Genomic DNA, 16,598 nt, shown 5'->3' on the forward strand with positions numbered 1-16,598 from the left:
TCAATATTCTTAAGTCAGCAGTTCTTCATGCATGAGCTCTACGCGTAGCGTATTCTAGTCGCTCGTTTGACCGGTCAGATAAGCTCAGGTTCCAGCACTTATGAGCACAGCACACAGCATTGGCTGAGATGGTGAGTCTGACTCCGGTTGCATTTCAGGCACGAAAAAATATGAAGATTAGCTCGTGAGGAAGGGAAAAGATTTCCTGCAACGCATAGAGCACAGCTATCAAGAATTGCTGACTTAAGAATCATCTTGATAATCGTCCTGTTCAACTTGTTAATGTTGGAAACATAATTATGTACTATACATTGTATATATTTTTTCCCCAAAAATTATATACATACTGAAGATTGTGGAGACATAAGTCATTCAGTAAAATTGTTATTATTTCTTCAAAGATAAAAACTTATAATCACAACTAACTACCCAAAAAGTCCTAACTGATGATTGGATTGCAATAGAAATTGGTCTGCATGGGCACGGGAGTGTTCCACAAGACTGTGGGCACCTGTTTGTTCCTCTAGTTTGTAATGCAACCTTGTGCCAGGGTTGTTTCTCTCCCCCACACCCTAATACTTGTTTAAAATAGAAGATAACGTTGAATTAATACTAGGGTGTGCTGAAAGTCGTAAGAATTAGCACTTTAGGGCAATAGGGCAATGCCCATGCCAAAAACGCAAAATGCTAGCACAGGCGAGTTGTTTGGGTCAAAGTGGCCCACTTTTATGGCCAATGTGGGCCAGTTTGATGAGTTTCTTCACTACTCAGCTAGTAGTTTTGACCATTGTTGCTGAATACAATGTGTATTCCATGTTATCAAAAAACTCACCTTTAGCTACTATTCAAACAGTGTCACAAAAGGAATGAATTGCCATTTGCAACTGTGGGACACACTGGTGCCCGAGACAATGTTATGCCCCAGTCCGACCCTGTCTTTATGTACGTTATCTTGGGGAGTCGTGGGGGGGGTTTCTAGGTTCGCATAACGAGTTTGGCAATATTTCCTCTGGTAATACCTCCAAACTCAATTACCGTTATTGCATCTAGTAACAGCATTTTCCTCTATTACTTAGAGTCGCAGAGGCTCACTAGTTATTCCCCCTTTTTTTGTCCTATTGGATTTCATCTGGGACATGAAATGTTACCGCATGCGGTAACACCGCCTGGGTCATACTGTCATCATTACCACATTTTTGGGAGGTAACCCTCCCAAAATGCAAGTGTTTTTTCTAGGTTGGGACCAAAACTCATAGAGTGGGTGGTAAAACTGGCAGCATTTCCAAATACTACCTCTTTAAGCTGCCTAACTCATAATAAAGCACCATTGTTTACAATTCAGTGCTACCCATACGTGTCAATTAAATTATCTTCAATAAAGCATATTTTAACATCATAACAATGCAATATGCAGCTCAGTGTCGTTGTTTGACCAGACTCATCAGCTTATTATCAGAAGGGTAGCGCATGCCCATTGGCTCTAAATGACGTTGCAGGAAGTGACGTGACATTTGACACCAAGGAATACCCATCAAACATTTGTTCAAAACAATCTGTGTTGGAAAACTTGAAGCCTCAGGTTGTCAATAAACAGTGATTGATAACAGGCACAGCTCATCAACTAGCAAAACCTGCAAACGCGAAAAGCATAAATGTTTTATAGAGCAGTAGTTAGATTGCTTAATTTAAAGGGATTGCAAATCACTGCACAGGTGTGTCAAGCAGTAATACAGCGTTAGAAATGGCAAGCTCGAGCTTCACGCAAATGACGGCCATGGGCACCCGGTTGGGGAGATGCGGGCAGGGGGCGCATTGTACGGCCCATCATGTGTGCGTGTTGACGGCACTGAGGGTGAGTAGTACGTTCCGCAGTCCTGCTGCAGTGGTTTAACCACAATCTAATCCAATTTTCCATAAGTCAGGGATAATGGCTACAAAACATCAACCTACCCGGATGTTCTAACAGTGAAAATACATTCTCTGGCAAATGATATGAGGAGTTCATCAAGTTAAATATCTTCTTGTTTTTCTGTTGCCCTCAGTCAGCCCTAACAAACTGATGAGGAATTAGATACCCTGCGCACTGCGCCTTGGATCTTAATGTGAAAGATGCGCTCCATTAGAGGGTGTAGTGTAATCCCTTCTCTCTTTTGGTTTTATCGCATTAGGCCTTTGCCAGGGAATTTATTCAATTTACAATTCTCACTTATTTATGCTCCAGCAAGTTGCTTGCCTCCCCGCTCCCCAGTGGAAGCGCCATTAAAACCCTTAATATGACACCACATATTTTTTTGGAGGGCGGAAAATAGTTAAAGTTTTAATCTAAATTGAAATGACTGCGTAATGGCTGGACAGATCATCCGCAGATCCCTCGAGCTCCTAATTGTCATTCTCCATTGTTTCTGTGCATATATTTTCTTTCGGGAGCTCGTTTTGAAATCATTTCATATTCTTTTCTCGCTCGCTTCCTTTTCTTTTTTTTTTTATCGCTCAAACCCCGCTCGAAAAACCCGCATTTTCAATTATGTTTAATGGTTTACAGCATCACGATTAAAGTTTAATGCAACAGACGAGCCAAGGAAACAATTAGCTGTCTGATGTGTGTCAGAAAGTGTATGTTGGATCTTGACAATATTTCTTTCATTTGCGCAAAATGTAGTTAGTAAGGTCATGGGCCGAAGCGAATGCGTGCGAATTCGGTCTACTACAAGAAAGACCATTTCCCGTCTTTCATAGAGCAGCAGTTCTCACTATCCTTACTGATTCCGTGCTATCTTAATGAATTTGCATACCTTCCCTTTCCACGGATAATTACATTTAGAAGATATATGGCACAAGGTCACCACTGCTAACATAGCTCAAATTTCCAGACCAAAATCCTGGCAAATATTATGAACAAACCATGACACCATTGGCCGACCCTGGAGAACCAAGGTTAGCCGTAGTTTGTCAACAGTTATAAGAGAGGAGATCCTACAGCCGACATCTGTGGGAGCCCACCACATCACAGGCTGTAATGCCAATGGCAACAGGCTTCTGCTCCTCTTTCTCAGGGCCATAAATTAGTAGTAATAATATCAGGTTGTCATGTATCAATTCATGCTGGATTCCTCCTGCGTCTAGGCACAACAATAATTAAGCAATAAACCCTGACCGGCGGCGGCATTACCGTGCCAGGTAATACCAAGGACCAGTTAGAAGTCTGAGCGAAAGCAAAGGCTTTAATGGTAGCCCGGGGCATTACCTGCCCCATTAATGCCCCGCCCATGGGGGTTTATTTCTATTTTATTGCTATTAGCATTCCAACAGTGCTTAATTTGTAAAAAAAATAGGTGCCAGGTCCCAAACAATCTTGGCTCAATAGTGCTGCAACTAAGCGCTAGATCGGGCAACCACCAGCCCATCACACTGCTGCTGCTCCAGGTCACATGTTTGGCACTGCAGCAACTGCTAGTAGTGGGATCGATGGGGAAGGAGCACACATGCGCTGAGGAATTATAATGCTTTAAAGTTGTAAAACAATTGTTATGGTAGGTTTAGTGGTTCCACCACCTCCAGGGGCAATAGAGTGCATTCAAACACATTTCTTGACCATAATTGTTACACGTCTGGACCATGCTTGCTGTCCTCAAAGTAATAATACATTTGATAAAATGGTAGAAAATCTATGGACGTTATCTTATTTGTCAATTTTGTAAAATGCATCCCCAGGACACTAATACTTTGCCATATGCCAAAGGTACACATGCGTCAGCATTGATACAGAACTCGGATTAGTGGCTTCACAGAACGTACACATGCTGTAGCATTGTTGAGAGCAAAACAGAAAGGTGATGGCTGGAAGGTTTTGAATTAATCATAACCACGGGCACAGCTCTGGACAACCCTCCAGACCATTGTTTTTCAGCCGGCCTAGAGACCCAAGCTACTCCTCACTGATGAGGCCCACCCAGGCTTAGACATGTATCGGGATGCTTGTGGTCTCGTGCAGAAGGGGTGTGACCTAGCAATTCGGGCTGGGCTGCCCCTCTTACGGTGGGACCAAGCCTGATTTGCATGTGGTCTTTCCCCTTCTCTAATGGCTTGGCAGGGGAAAAATGATGGTCTGGAAGGTTGCTCAGAGCAATGCCAGAGGTTCAGATTCATTCTAAACCTTCCAGCCATCACCTCTTTGCTTTTGCTTTGTCACCACGAGTGGGACGGGTATACCCAGACATGGGTCCCGTGCTTGCTGGGCCTGGACACCCAAACTACTCCTCACTGATGAGGCTCAACAAGGCTGAAACATGTCTGGGGATGCTTCTGGTCTCTTGCAGAAGGGATATGACCTAGCAGTTCGGGCGGGACTGCCCCTTTTGGGGTGGGGCCAAGCCTGATTTGCATGTGATCTTTCCCCTTCTGTAATGGCTTGGCAGGTGAAAACGATGGTCTGGAAGGTTGCCCAGAGCAATGCCAGAGGTTCAGATTCATTCTAAACCTTCCAGCCATCACCTCTTTGTTTTTGCTTTGTCACCCCGAGTGGGATGGGTATGCCCAGACGTGGGTGACCTGCTGACCCTTGTGACACCCGGTGTGGACTGACTCGCAACAACAACAAAAAAGAAATAATCTGGTCCGCCGCTGGGAGCATGATTTCTAACTGGGAGGCGCAGCAGCAGTTTTAAATGGCATTGGCAGCAATTTACTTGTTCCTGTTGTCTAGTGTGAGATGGGTCGGGTCCTCCAGGCCACTTGACTAACTTGTCTTAAGTTACTCAACTGGCCTGGAGGTTCGACCCACCCACAACATTCATAAGCCTATCTTGATTGCAACGGCAACGGCAAGCATTGCTGCCTATTCCAGCTGGGCTGGGTGCCAGTGCACCCACTGTAGTAACACTGCAGCAGCAGAATGTGGAGTTCTCCAGTCCTCCCCAGGCCTGCTAGTTCTACTGAGTGCTTAAGCAGGCCAGCTGCAGAGGCCTTGGTGCACTGTGTGGCTGCAGGGCTGCCTATTTGTTGGTATATTTTGAAGCAGAAGAAGATCTGACTGCTAAGCAGCGGTCAGCGAAGCAGTCAGATCTCTCCACAAAAAAATGCCAACTATGAGGCGACCGCACAGCGGACCAAGGCCTCTGCAGCTTGACTGATATTAAAAACTGTGTGCACTGCTTAACAGCAGTACAGCTGCTGCTGAGGCCTTGGTGCACTGTCTGTGCGGCCGCCTCGTTAGTTGGCATTCTTTTTTTTAAGAAGAAGATCTGACTGTCTGCTCTGCAGCGGAATATTGGGAGCAGTGACAGTCAGATCCCAACAAAATAAAATGCCAACAACAAGGTGATGCACGAGCTTGACTCTGCAGCTGCATTAGTCAGAATCAAAAGGGTATTGGTGCTGAAAAAACAGTGCCAGTGTTGGCCACCAGCAAACACAGGCACAAATAAAGCACTGCCCAGCATGTTGTACCCAGATACTAATCGTTTTTTTTCAAGATGAGAAAAAGCATGCTTGCCGTTTCTCAACTTGAAAAAAAAACTATAAAACAAGATGGCCACCATGGATTAGGGAGAAGGGAATTACACATACTCCCTTATCGCTTTCCATGGTGGCCATTGCCAAGTTGGGGATGCGCCGGGAACAATAGTGTTCCCGGCCCTGGCGAGGAACAAGGGAGCGGCAGGTAAATTGGGAGGGAGTTAAATATGTAGAAAAGGGGGCTTAGGGAAGAGGACAAGGGGGAGCATGGGTGCACTTACCTCAGTACTGGTGCGGGAAGATGGTAGTCTCCATCTCCGATGAGGCTCTGAGTGGGTGTTTTAACATTTGGTAAAACCCCCTTTCTGTGACTCCTGGTTGGCTGGGAGGCTGCTACTTCAGCACAGTGTACTAATAGTTGTTATTGTTATCCTTTTTAATGGTACCCCATTAATTGATTAATTCACTAATTGGATGAAGTGCTAAATTGGCTGCCCAGCCAGGCATTGCTAATACCTTTATGAGTTAAGCAGCACGAGAACACATTTTTTTCTGGTGAGTCCCCTTTAAACAGTCAATGATATTGCTCTTGTGTGAGAACATTAGACTGGATGTTCTAGAACTCCAAATGACTCTTTTCATTGAGACCATTGGATTACAGGATCCACAGAAGCATGGTTTAATCAACGCAAAGTCAGCCCTGAGACCGAATTGAATAATTTGACTGGGTGACCAGGAGGTTGGATCAATTAAGGCTGATGGATGTAGTCTATTTGTATTTCAGTAAAACCTGTGATAATATTCCACAAGGGCTACTAACCAAACCCACCTTAATACTTCTTGCCTCACATTGCAAGCAGCGAGCGACAGCGGAACTGTGCTACATAGTAAACTGTTGAATAAAGGCTAGTTAACAGTTCCCTGTGCAGTACAGTCCGGCTCCTTCCCTCAGCCCACTTTAGTGGCCCTAGCCAACTCTGCCTGCTTCTGGCTTCCAGGCAACGGTTTGGCCGGGGTATGCACAGGTGTTTGCACCACATGTTCTGGTTGCTGGAACGGCTTTTCCTCAGTTGCAATGCCGGCAGGTGGAGGTGACTCACTAGGATTCCTGTGTTTCCTACTCAGGGCAGGAGGTTGCACCCTCTCCCCCTGGGCTGGACCCAGTTCACCGGTAGGACTGGTCTCCCCTGCAGTGGCATTAAAAAGTAAATGCTGCTGATGGAGGGTTGAAAAAGAAGGCGATCTGGCTATAATGTACACCAGGCAAGTGATAACTGAGAATAATATCCCTGGAGGATAGCTCAGTGGCAACGTGCTCGCCTTGGAAGCAAAACAACACGAAGCAACACAGGTTCGATCCCCGGTCCGCACTTAGAAACCTCTGGGTATTTAAGCGCGTTATAAATACGCAACTAAGACAAAAAAGAAAATTAAGTAACAAAAAAAAAATCTATTCCTGCAACAGCGCCTGGATGCCCAGCAGGCTGTGTGAGCGCTTTAAAAATGCAAAAATAAAATAAATAATAGAAACTGACCACTGATTCTATCTAATGGCGGATAATCGTTATGGAACCTGTCAATGGTATGCAAACGTGGCATAGTGTGAACTGGCAAGGATGTGATTACTGTCTAGCAAATATGTACAAGGTACCCATGATGGAAACCACTTCTGAATAATGCAAGTTCATTTGTCTCCGGAGGATAGCTCGGGGGCAATGTGCTCGCCTTGGAAGCAAGAAAACTACAGAGCAACACAGGTTTGATCCCTGGTCTGCTCTTCTTCACCTCTGGGTATTAAGTGCGTTCTAAATAACCAATCATATATTATCAGCATTGCTTTTCCTGGACGGGTGGGCGGGCAGACAGAGATATGCTATGACCTCTGCCCATTATGTATGCGATGGTGATGTTTAGGGATGCAGCACCAGTGCAAGGGTTTACATGCTGGCCTGTCCATAACCAGCCTACACCAGTTCATGCTGCTCCAACCCTATGGAATTTCTCCACTGTCCTGGCCGGCTAGTCTTCCCTGGAAAATACTGTTTTAAATCACTTGAAGGTGATCACAAAATAGACAACACTTCGAATGTATGCATGTATACCTCAATACATGCTACACAAGCGCACAAAGCCCACATATACTTTCTATATCAATCGTTTTTTCTCATGCAGTTGATTATTGCCAACTCTATGACCCAAAACGAATAGGTACTACCTCAACCCTTGCTCAGGGAGAATCAGAATTAGAAAAGGAATCGATGTAAGCCCACGGCAAATAAAAAGTAAAAATAATATACATATTTATAAAAGAGGCTACTTGCAGCATCTAGTGAGTTTGCTTGTTAGGGCACTGGCAGTAGGCACTGCTGCGGGCTGCGGGCAGGATGCTTGGAGTCCATAGTGCAGGGGACCGACCTTGTGCACATGCGCTGTTTAACTGTACCATAAGACATCCGAACTGTTTGTTTTGGCCCGCTCCATTCCCGAGCCGCTCCTCCCTCTTGCGGTTCATGTACGCTTGCGCACAGCGGTAATGCTCATCCGCCACGCGGTCTTCATTATGGCACCACCAGCACCTGCCTTCTCCAAAGTTCCCACACATTGAGACCATCAGTGCTTTGGGGATAGCTATCATGGCCACAGGCTAATTTCTGAAGAACTATTAACATTTCTCACAGGTCACCCCCTAGTCTGAGGACCTCTAAAGGTATGTCCTGGCAGTGGACCTTTGCAGTCTTCGAGGGCCAAGCCCTATTACTTGGGTCCATTATTTAATTGTGGCCAGCACTCAATTGGTTAAGTGGTAGTCAACTGCTGGGGCATCATTGCGTTCCCCACCGAGGCCCCATTGTTTCGACTCAGTGGCTCTACCTTGGGAAATATTGATTTGCTCTGGGGTTTTGCACAGCACCACATGAAAAAGAAGCCATTTCAGAGTGTCCTGTCTACATAAGTCTACGACCACATTTGCCAGCGGTAGATGTCTCTGCTTGGGGTTAACCTGGGGGTCAACCTGTAAGGCTGTCTTAGCTCCATGGTGTTCTATTTTCTTGGTCTCATGGGTACATAGAGACAGGAGACAAAATAGTACAGATGGGGAGATCAAATGTGAGCCCGGAATGACCAGCACTGCCAGTGAAGAGTTATTTTTACGGCTCCAGCAAAGGGGCTCCGGCCCCTCCATTCTATCAGAGATCTAGTCCAATCCCAGTGGCCTTGGGATATTCCAAAACCTGTGTGCCGATAACCTGCGGTCTGTTCATGTCACCTGAAACACACCCTCTTTCTTTTGTGGTATCCAATAAGTGCGAAGAAATAGTCCTTCCTGGGTAAATGCCATCTGTAGGCACGAACTGGCCCGATGGGTTGCTGCTAAGTTCCTATGCCATTTGACTATTGGTAAGTGCATCTGCAGCTCATCCTCCCAGTCTCCATGGGGCTTACGGGTGCGACGGATCACCCGCCAGGTGAGTGTATGGAGGTGAGACTGTGGGCTAAGCCTCAGGTGCATAGATCAAGGACATGACTTGATCAGATTATGTTACATTTGAAAGTAGTATTGAACTAAGTGAGTATCCCCCGTTACTCTGCAAAAAGAAACACTGGCTACACGTTCATTCTCTATATTCAATTCTCCAGACATTTTCCTGGTTATGCATTCACGTCTTCATGCCTTCACTTTGTCCCTATCTTCACATAGCAAAGGTGGCAATGGATGTAGTTAAGGTTAGCATAAGGTTAGGGTTGGGGCCAAGGGGAGAATGGGTGGAGAAAACAAGGGGAGTACAGGGAGCCCCATATAATGGCAGAATGACTGCTATGAGAAGTGAAAGACAGGAGAAGTAAAGGCATGACTATGTCAAAGAGACAAAGGGAATGCGGCAAAGTAGAGACATACATCCAATTCCAGAAGGAGTTAATTCCAGAGATAGTCATACCGTTTGTACAGGTCATGGAAGGGAATCATCTAGCCTATCTCTGGACATCTCGTATGCATAATTATACAGCTTCAGACCACTGCACCCTTTGCAGCTTTTTGGCGTCCACTCTGACAGTCTTTCCAGATGGGCATCAGTAGCTCTATCTGAAAATGAGAGTTCACCTTGAGTGTGTATGCTCTAACGACCAAACTAGGAATGTGGGTATTGCCGAAGAAGCTTCACATTCCCACTCTACCATGTCATGTCTAAGGATTTACTTGATGACAAATGCTTTCGAGCGCTACAGAGCCTGCCGTTTGGGTATCAGTTGGACATGTTCAGGCCGTTGCATCCCTTTTGCTGTGCAAATGGAGGATCATAGGCCTTCAAGTGAGAAAACCTTATGCAAACAGAGTCTTGATTTGATTTGTATACCGATAACGCGCGTATCCCAAGAGAACTAGGGAACCCAGCAGAAGCTACATCCGGGCGAGAAGTAGATTGCTTGCCGCATAGAGTTTAAATATTTGCAATAGTGATAAAAAAGATTTACGTGAAGCGGTGCGTTTTTAATTGTTTCCGGAATATTTTCTGTGAGTTAATTTCCCGCAGTTTCAGTGGGGGGGCAATCCAGGAACGGCAGTCAGCAAAGGCAAAACCTCTGTTTCCCCCAAGTTGAAGTTCTGGAGAAGGGAACATTTAAAAGACCATGGCCAGTAGAGCGCAAGGTACGGTTTGAATGATGGACTGTGATCTTGGAGGATAAATAACCCAGAGCCAAATCATGAACACATTTAAAGATCATACTCAAGGTCTTAAACAGTATCCTCTCCCTTACCTGAAGCCAGTGAAGTCTTCTTCGAAAGGGAGAAATAGGTGTTTTCCTGGTTAATACAAAGATCTTTTGTACTGCCATGTTCTGGGCAACCTGTAATCTTTGAAGCTGATACTTCGGAATATCCATCAACAGAGCATTGCTATAATCCAGCCAAGCATTAATTAAGGTTCCCACTACCATAGGTCGATCTATATCACCACTAGAGGTAGTAGGGGATTTAGAAGTTTAAGCTGAAAGTAGACTGATTTCACCATCTGATTTATGTGTAAATTACAGCTCAGACCAGACTGCCAAATACAGCCTAGATTTTTTACTTTCTTGTCTTCAATTTGTCTACTGATAGTTTAGCCTTTCCTAGGACACCAAGCAAAGTCCAGATGTAGTCTTTCTACGTATGTGTATAAACGCAAAATGCACTGTTGGACTCAACGTTTTCTAGCTTGCATAAGACTGCAGTTGGCACATAGTGTATGTGGGCTTTGTGGGCAGACACAGCACGCCCAGAGTGCAGTTTGTGTCTGTACATTCACCCATGCACACAGCAAAATAGATATCACCCAAGAGTAGCACAACATGCCTCTGACTGCCTGTAACCTCAAAGCAATAGCCCTTGGATTTGTTGTCACTAAACAACATGGCACTTATGAATTCAAGTCTGAGCTTCAACAGCTTCATCAGGGAGGTAGGTACACCTGAAGGAATATTTTTCTACCAGGTCTCGCTACCCTTCAGAAAACAGCAGTGGACTCCAGTTACCCTCAATGTTTGACACTCCTTACACAAGCCATTTGGCAGATTCAAGGTATTTTTAGCATGGCTCAAGTCGAGGGTACATGCTGGTGGTGGGAACCACCTTGAGGTGAAAGATAATTTAGAGTGTTAATTTGAATATTAATTTTATGTTTTTTAGGTGTGGGGAAGGAACTGGGATCATGGCACAAAACCCCTACAAGAGACAAAGAAAAGAGATGAAGATTCAACCTGGGAATCCTCCCGTCCCCTGTACACTTTCAATTGTTGGACATAAGCCAATTACCAAAATGTGTTTGAAAATTCAATGTATTACTGTACATCTTATACATAAAGCAATGATAACATCACACACAAGGAGATTTTTTTAGAGAAAGTATCTATCATTCTTTAAAATGTAGAATAATTTACAAGCAAGTAAACAATCCAGCATCACAGTATGCATAAAAGTAATGAAGAAGAAACAGACTTTCTTAAAATAGAGCATCACATATCTAGAATCATCGTTTCTTGACACATCATTTCCGTTGCGTTTAGAAATCGAACAAGCAAGTTAATAAGCGATAAGTTGTTACCCCACATAAGTCGTGACCACAGTAGATCTTTAGAGAATTTTGAAGTAAATCTACGCAGTTCTTTCTCAAAAACCTTTATTCTGCTAGAACTAAGGAGTGACAGCCTAGATTCCAGTGTCTCAAATTCTCCACCACGGAATTGGCTTTGCAAAAGCGGCACATTGCCACTAAACCAGCCCCATCTGGATCACTAGTGTACCAGTTCGTTGTGCGTTCATGTGTGTGGATTTGATTCAGCCTAAATTGAATTTGTACTGTATGGGATTTGGGACAGGGAAAGCATTTTATGTAGGGCTGGAGGTGGCCCATCCTATGGGGGATCTTTGCATATTCACGGTATGTGGAGTAGTTACTAAAGGATTCAATGGTGATTCTCCAATCATCCCTAAACAACTTGGCCTTAACTGCATCCGGATTACATTTGAGCTCCAACAAATTTGAGCCTATTTTCTCCAATAGTTTGTCCATATTGACCCAGAACCCTTTTACAGACTGGACAGAACCTTGAATCATAATCTGATTCAAGTCTGTCTACAGAGAGTGTCCTGGAGGGCTCAGAAAGGTAGAGTAGGACAACAGCTGCCTCCATTCAAATCTGGCCTGCAGCAATGTTAACGTTAATTCGGGCCTGATAATACAATTTGGCACTGACAGGGCGAGCACCATCACCTTTTTCCAAATGGTGCCCTTTATAACATTCAGGCAGGCACCAAGGTCTATGAAAGCTATGCCTAACCCATAGAGCAATACCGGCTATATCTTGCCCAGATACAATTTAAGAACTGGCAAGATAGAAAACTTGAAAAGTTTGGAAAAAATGTGCATAATACGAGATAATAAAGGAGCCAGCTTCTCCTTTAGTGTACATATCCGCCTGTCAATGGAACCTGTGTTGGATAAGTTGTAGCCCAGGTAATGCATGGAAGATACTCTTTCAACAGCCCCCCCCACACCATCGCATTACCTTAGGGTTCTTAAGTTTAGAAAAAATCCCATCCTCAGACTTAGCGCTATTGATGGGCAGATTATTCAGAGAGGTATAGGCCACAAAGATATTGAGTTTGCTTTGGAGGCCCGCAGTGTCCAGACAAAGATGATGGGCCTCATTACGAGTCCGACGGTAACCGAGGCGGTAAAACCGACTGGTTACCGCCGGACTCGTATTACCATTCCATCTCTGTGATTCCTGGAATTACCGGGGCATTACAACCCCGGTTTCCCGGGAATCGCGGAGGCGGAATGGTGTTAATCCCCATTCCCATTAAGTCCTATGGGACTCAATGGGAATGGGGATCATGGAAACACCGGCAGCATCTCGTGATGCTGCCGGTGTTTCCTCGTCCGCCTGCAGGCGGGCGGTGTTAAACCCGGCAGGTCAGACCTGGCGGGAACATCACCTCCCGCCTGCAGGAGTCAGGAGTCAGGATCAGGCGGTCCGGAAACAAGGGTGGCGGCGGGTTTACCGCAACCGTTATTTCCGGACCGCCTGATTTGTAATGAGGCCCAATGATGTTGTCTGAGATGGCCAGCCAATGCAATCTCAGGTGTCCCAACCTTACCGCAATCAGATCCTGTCACTCCCACAAATGATCAATGTCAAACAAATACAAATTGAATAAGGTCAGTGCCAGAATGCACCCTTGTCTTAAGCCCTGATATCTGCTTTACAGGCATCTTAATGGCCGAGGGTGAAAGACTGGGGCCCTTATAGTTGTTTTTGTTGGCATCTTCCTTTAATTTGGCCCTTTTAGCCTCCGTAGTTACATGAAAACACTGCAAGTCTAGGAAACATTGTGAGTAAGACGTGATTAAGTTAGTAAGGATAGGTGAAACCAACTGAAAAAAAAAAAACAATTGCGGTTACTGGTGCAAGCATTTTAAAACATTTGAGCGATTTAAAAATTGACTATTAGATGTAGCATACATGTCCAACATCTTCATTTTCTTGGTTGCATGGCTGTTTTCTTTGTTAGCCCTCGAGAATGTATTCAACTGTATTGCAGCTCCCACAGTAGGAAAATGAGTCTCACTCAAATCCTCTTCTATTTTAACGGGGGGAAGCGGTAACCGAGTAGTTTCAGGGTAAGTCTCCATGTATACCTTTGTAAGCACTTGGGGCACAGATTTGTTTCTTTTCCCTCCAGGTATCCAATGTGGCCGAACTTGTTATAATAGTTTCCTAGTGCCTTCCCCGATCTACAGCCCAAGCAGGAATCTATATGAACTTGTCATGAGCCTCATAGAATTCTAATGGTTTCGGACATTCCGCTGCCAGCGCTTCGTTGGGGAAGAAGGAGCCAATCCAGCCAAGGAACCAACAATATTATTTTCTTCATTCAGACGTTTTTTTCTACATTGACATAATTTTTCTATTGGTATTATTCATTCGTTTGTCTGAAATAATAGCTACATTAGCCCCCATATCCTCAGATGGAATTTCTTCTTCCTTATTCTCTGGAATTGAGTTCGAGATAACAATAGGCGCACCATGCATCTCAGAACCAGGAGGAACACGGTCTAAACTATTATTTTCCTACGAGGACTGGCCAATTGCTGCCCGACGAGTCTACACAACATCAACCAAGTTGTCTAGTCCACGTTTAATTACCTGCTGTTCCTTATGCACATTACAGTATAAACCAAATAATGCTTTGACAATAATCAACATTTCTGAATCTACTGGTTCACCATCATCGGAAGAGTCTGTGGAGTAATTAGAATTATGCCCCGGGGAAGAAGCATAACCGGATGCCGCCATCCGCTCAAGAATGGGCGAACACGACAGGTTGGTAAAAGGAAGAATCAGCACCACCCTCCAGCACCTTCGTCTGCTTAGTCGTTGTGAGTAGAGCAAAAGCCGTTTAGGACTGTAGACCTATGTATGTATGTATGTATGTATGTATGTATGTATTTATTTATATATATATATATATATATATATATAGCTCACCAAGCCCTGAGGCATCTGGGCGCATTATTAAACATACATTTAGCAATGAGTTGTTATCAATCGGCACCAGCATGGGAGACCCTTCCGGAGCCTGCAACGCAGAAGCAGGGGGCTGAGGAAGCGAAGCCTCAAGGCAAGTAACAGCAGTGAGTTGACCAAGTGGTTCCTGGTGCATTGTAATGTTAACCTGTATTGTGTCTTCATAAGCATGCTAATCCCAACAGCAGCAGCTTTGGATAGCAGATTCTGCATCTTTCCATATTTTTGTGATCTAGGTACTGCCAGAGCACGGTTACATGCAGCATGGACAAAGCGTTTTAACTGGTATTTTCTGGCAGCAGCAGGCATATTTAAAATTAATATATAAAGGAAAACATAATCCTTTACGGTTCTGTATGCCTGCATCCACTGCCTCCCAGCTGCTGACCATCGCAGACCACTTTTCCACACCAATGGCCACGGTGCCGTGCAGAAATGGTGTTTAAATCTTCTAAACCAGGCTCCAACTCCGATAAGGACTGCCTCCAGTAAAAGGTAGAAGTGGAAAAAATACTCCGTGCTTCTCAGTAGCAACAGTAGCCCCGCTGCAGACCACTTTTCCACACCACTTGCCGCGCTGCGCTGCCGTGCAGAAATGGTGTTTGAATCTTCTAAGCCAGGTTCCAACTCCGATAACTACTGCCTCCAGTAAAAGGTAGAAGTGGAAAAAATACTCTGTGCTTCTCAGTAGCCACAGTAGCACCGCTGCAGACCACTTTTCCACACCACTTGCCGCGCTGCGCTGCCGTGCAGAAATGGTGTTTGAATCTTCTAAGCCAGGTTCCAACTCCGATAACTACTGCCTCCAGTAAAAGGTAGAAGTGGAAAAAATACTCTGTGCTTCTCAGTAGCCACAGTAGCACCGCTGCAGACCACTTTTCCACACCACTTGCCGCGCTGCGCTGCCGTGCAGAAATGGTGTTTAAATCTTCTTAGCCAGGCTCCAACTCCACTAAGGACTACCTCCAACAAAGGGTAAACATTGAAAAAAGACTATGTGCTTCACAGTAGCCACAATATACCCACTGAAGACCACTTCTCCACACCACTTGTCACTTTAGAAGTGAAGAAATCAGCTGAATCAATAAACCAGGCGTGTTAAAGCCCACAACCCAAATGGGCAAAACCGGCGTTCCACGTTTGAGATCACTTTAGTCAAGCCTTACCATCAAACTTTGCACTCAAAGTGTCTGCCAGTGTTTTTTCAAAACAGCCATCTGAGCGTCAATGACTTAATTGGAGTTGTAAACACGCTACTGGTGTAATAAAAATGTTTTAACCAGGTCTGCCTTCAGCCACTCGATTTATAAAAACTATGCGTGTCCTTCACAGAAGTCTTGTTAAGAACAAGTATTGGCAAAGCCAACAGTTTTGGCTTGCGTATAACTGGCATTTGCTAGGGACTGCTATTTTATGCTGAGGTATTTGCACCATTTTGCACCTTCTAACATCAATGGTCAGTTAATATCACTACGGCAGTGCCTGGCAACTGATTAATACACAAGCCAAAACTGTTCCCAAGCTTACACAAAACCCAAACTATTTGCATTGTCAATGCTTGTTTACAGAATGTTTTCACACTTTTTAACATGCCCATTTCCAATTGCTCCTTGTTACTCTGCAAGCGTCCACTGCCATAATCCACCAGGAGTGAATACCCTGGCCCACGAATAAGGTGAGTGGGCCCATGTTACATTAACCCCCTTCTTTGAAGTGAGCAGAATGGGTATTTGTGGTAAATTTCTAATCAGAAATCACAGTTGTTTCTAATCTAAGGGGTAGAGCATATCACACACTCTTCCTCGCTGCTGACTACATGGGCATCTGGATTAGAAAAAATGAAGAACCCAATGTCTTTCACTGTAAGGTTAGCAGTTAACTTTCAATCTGTTAGTGCTCTTTTTTAGTGAGATTTTCTGATTTAGAAATGTAGGGCATTAATCCCAGGACTACCGTGTTTCCTTCACTTCTATCAAGTGTGAGATAACAGCAGAGACACCACCAGTTAATTTTATAAGCAACACAAACGCCTCCCGTCCTTTACCTAATTCACAGTTCTCTATAATTGTTCC

Source organism: Ambystoma mexicanum, chromosome 6q (genome assembly GCF_040938575.1).
Source record: "Ambystoma mexicanum isolate Mex_15411 chromosome 6q, UKY_AmexF1_1, whole genome shotgun sequence".
NCBI classification, from domain to species: domain Eukaryota; kingdom Metazoa; phylum Chordata; class Amphibia; order Caudata; family Ambystomatidae; genus Ambystoma; species Ambystoma mexicanum.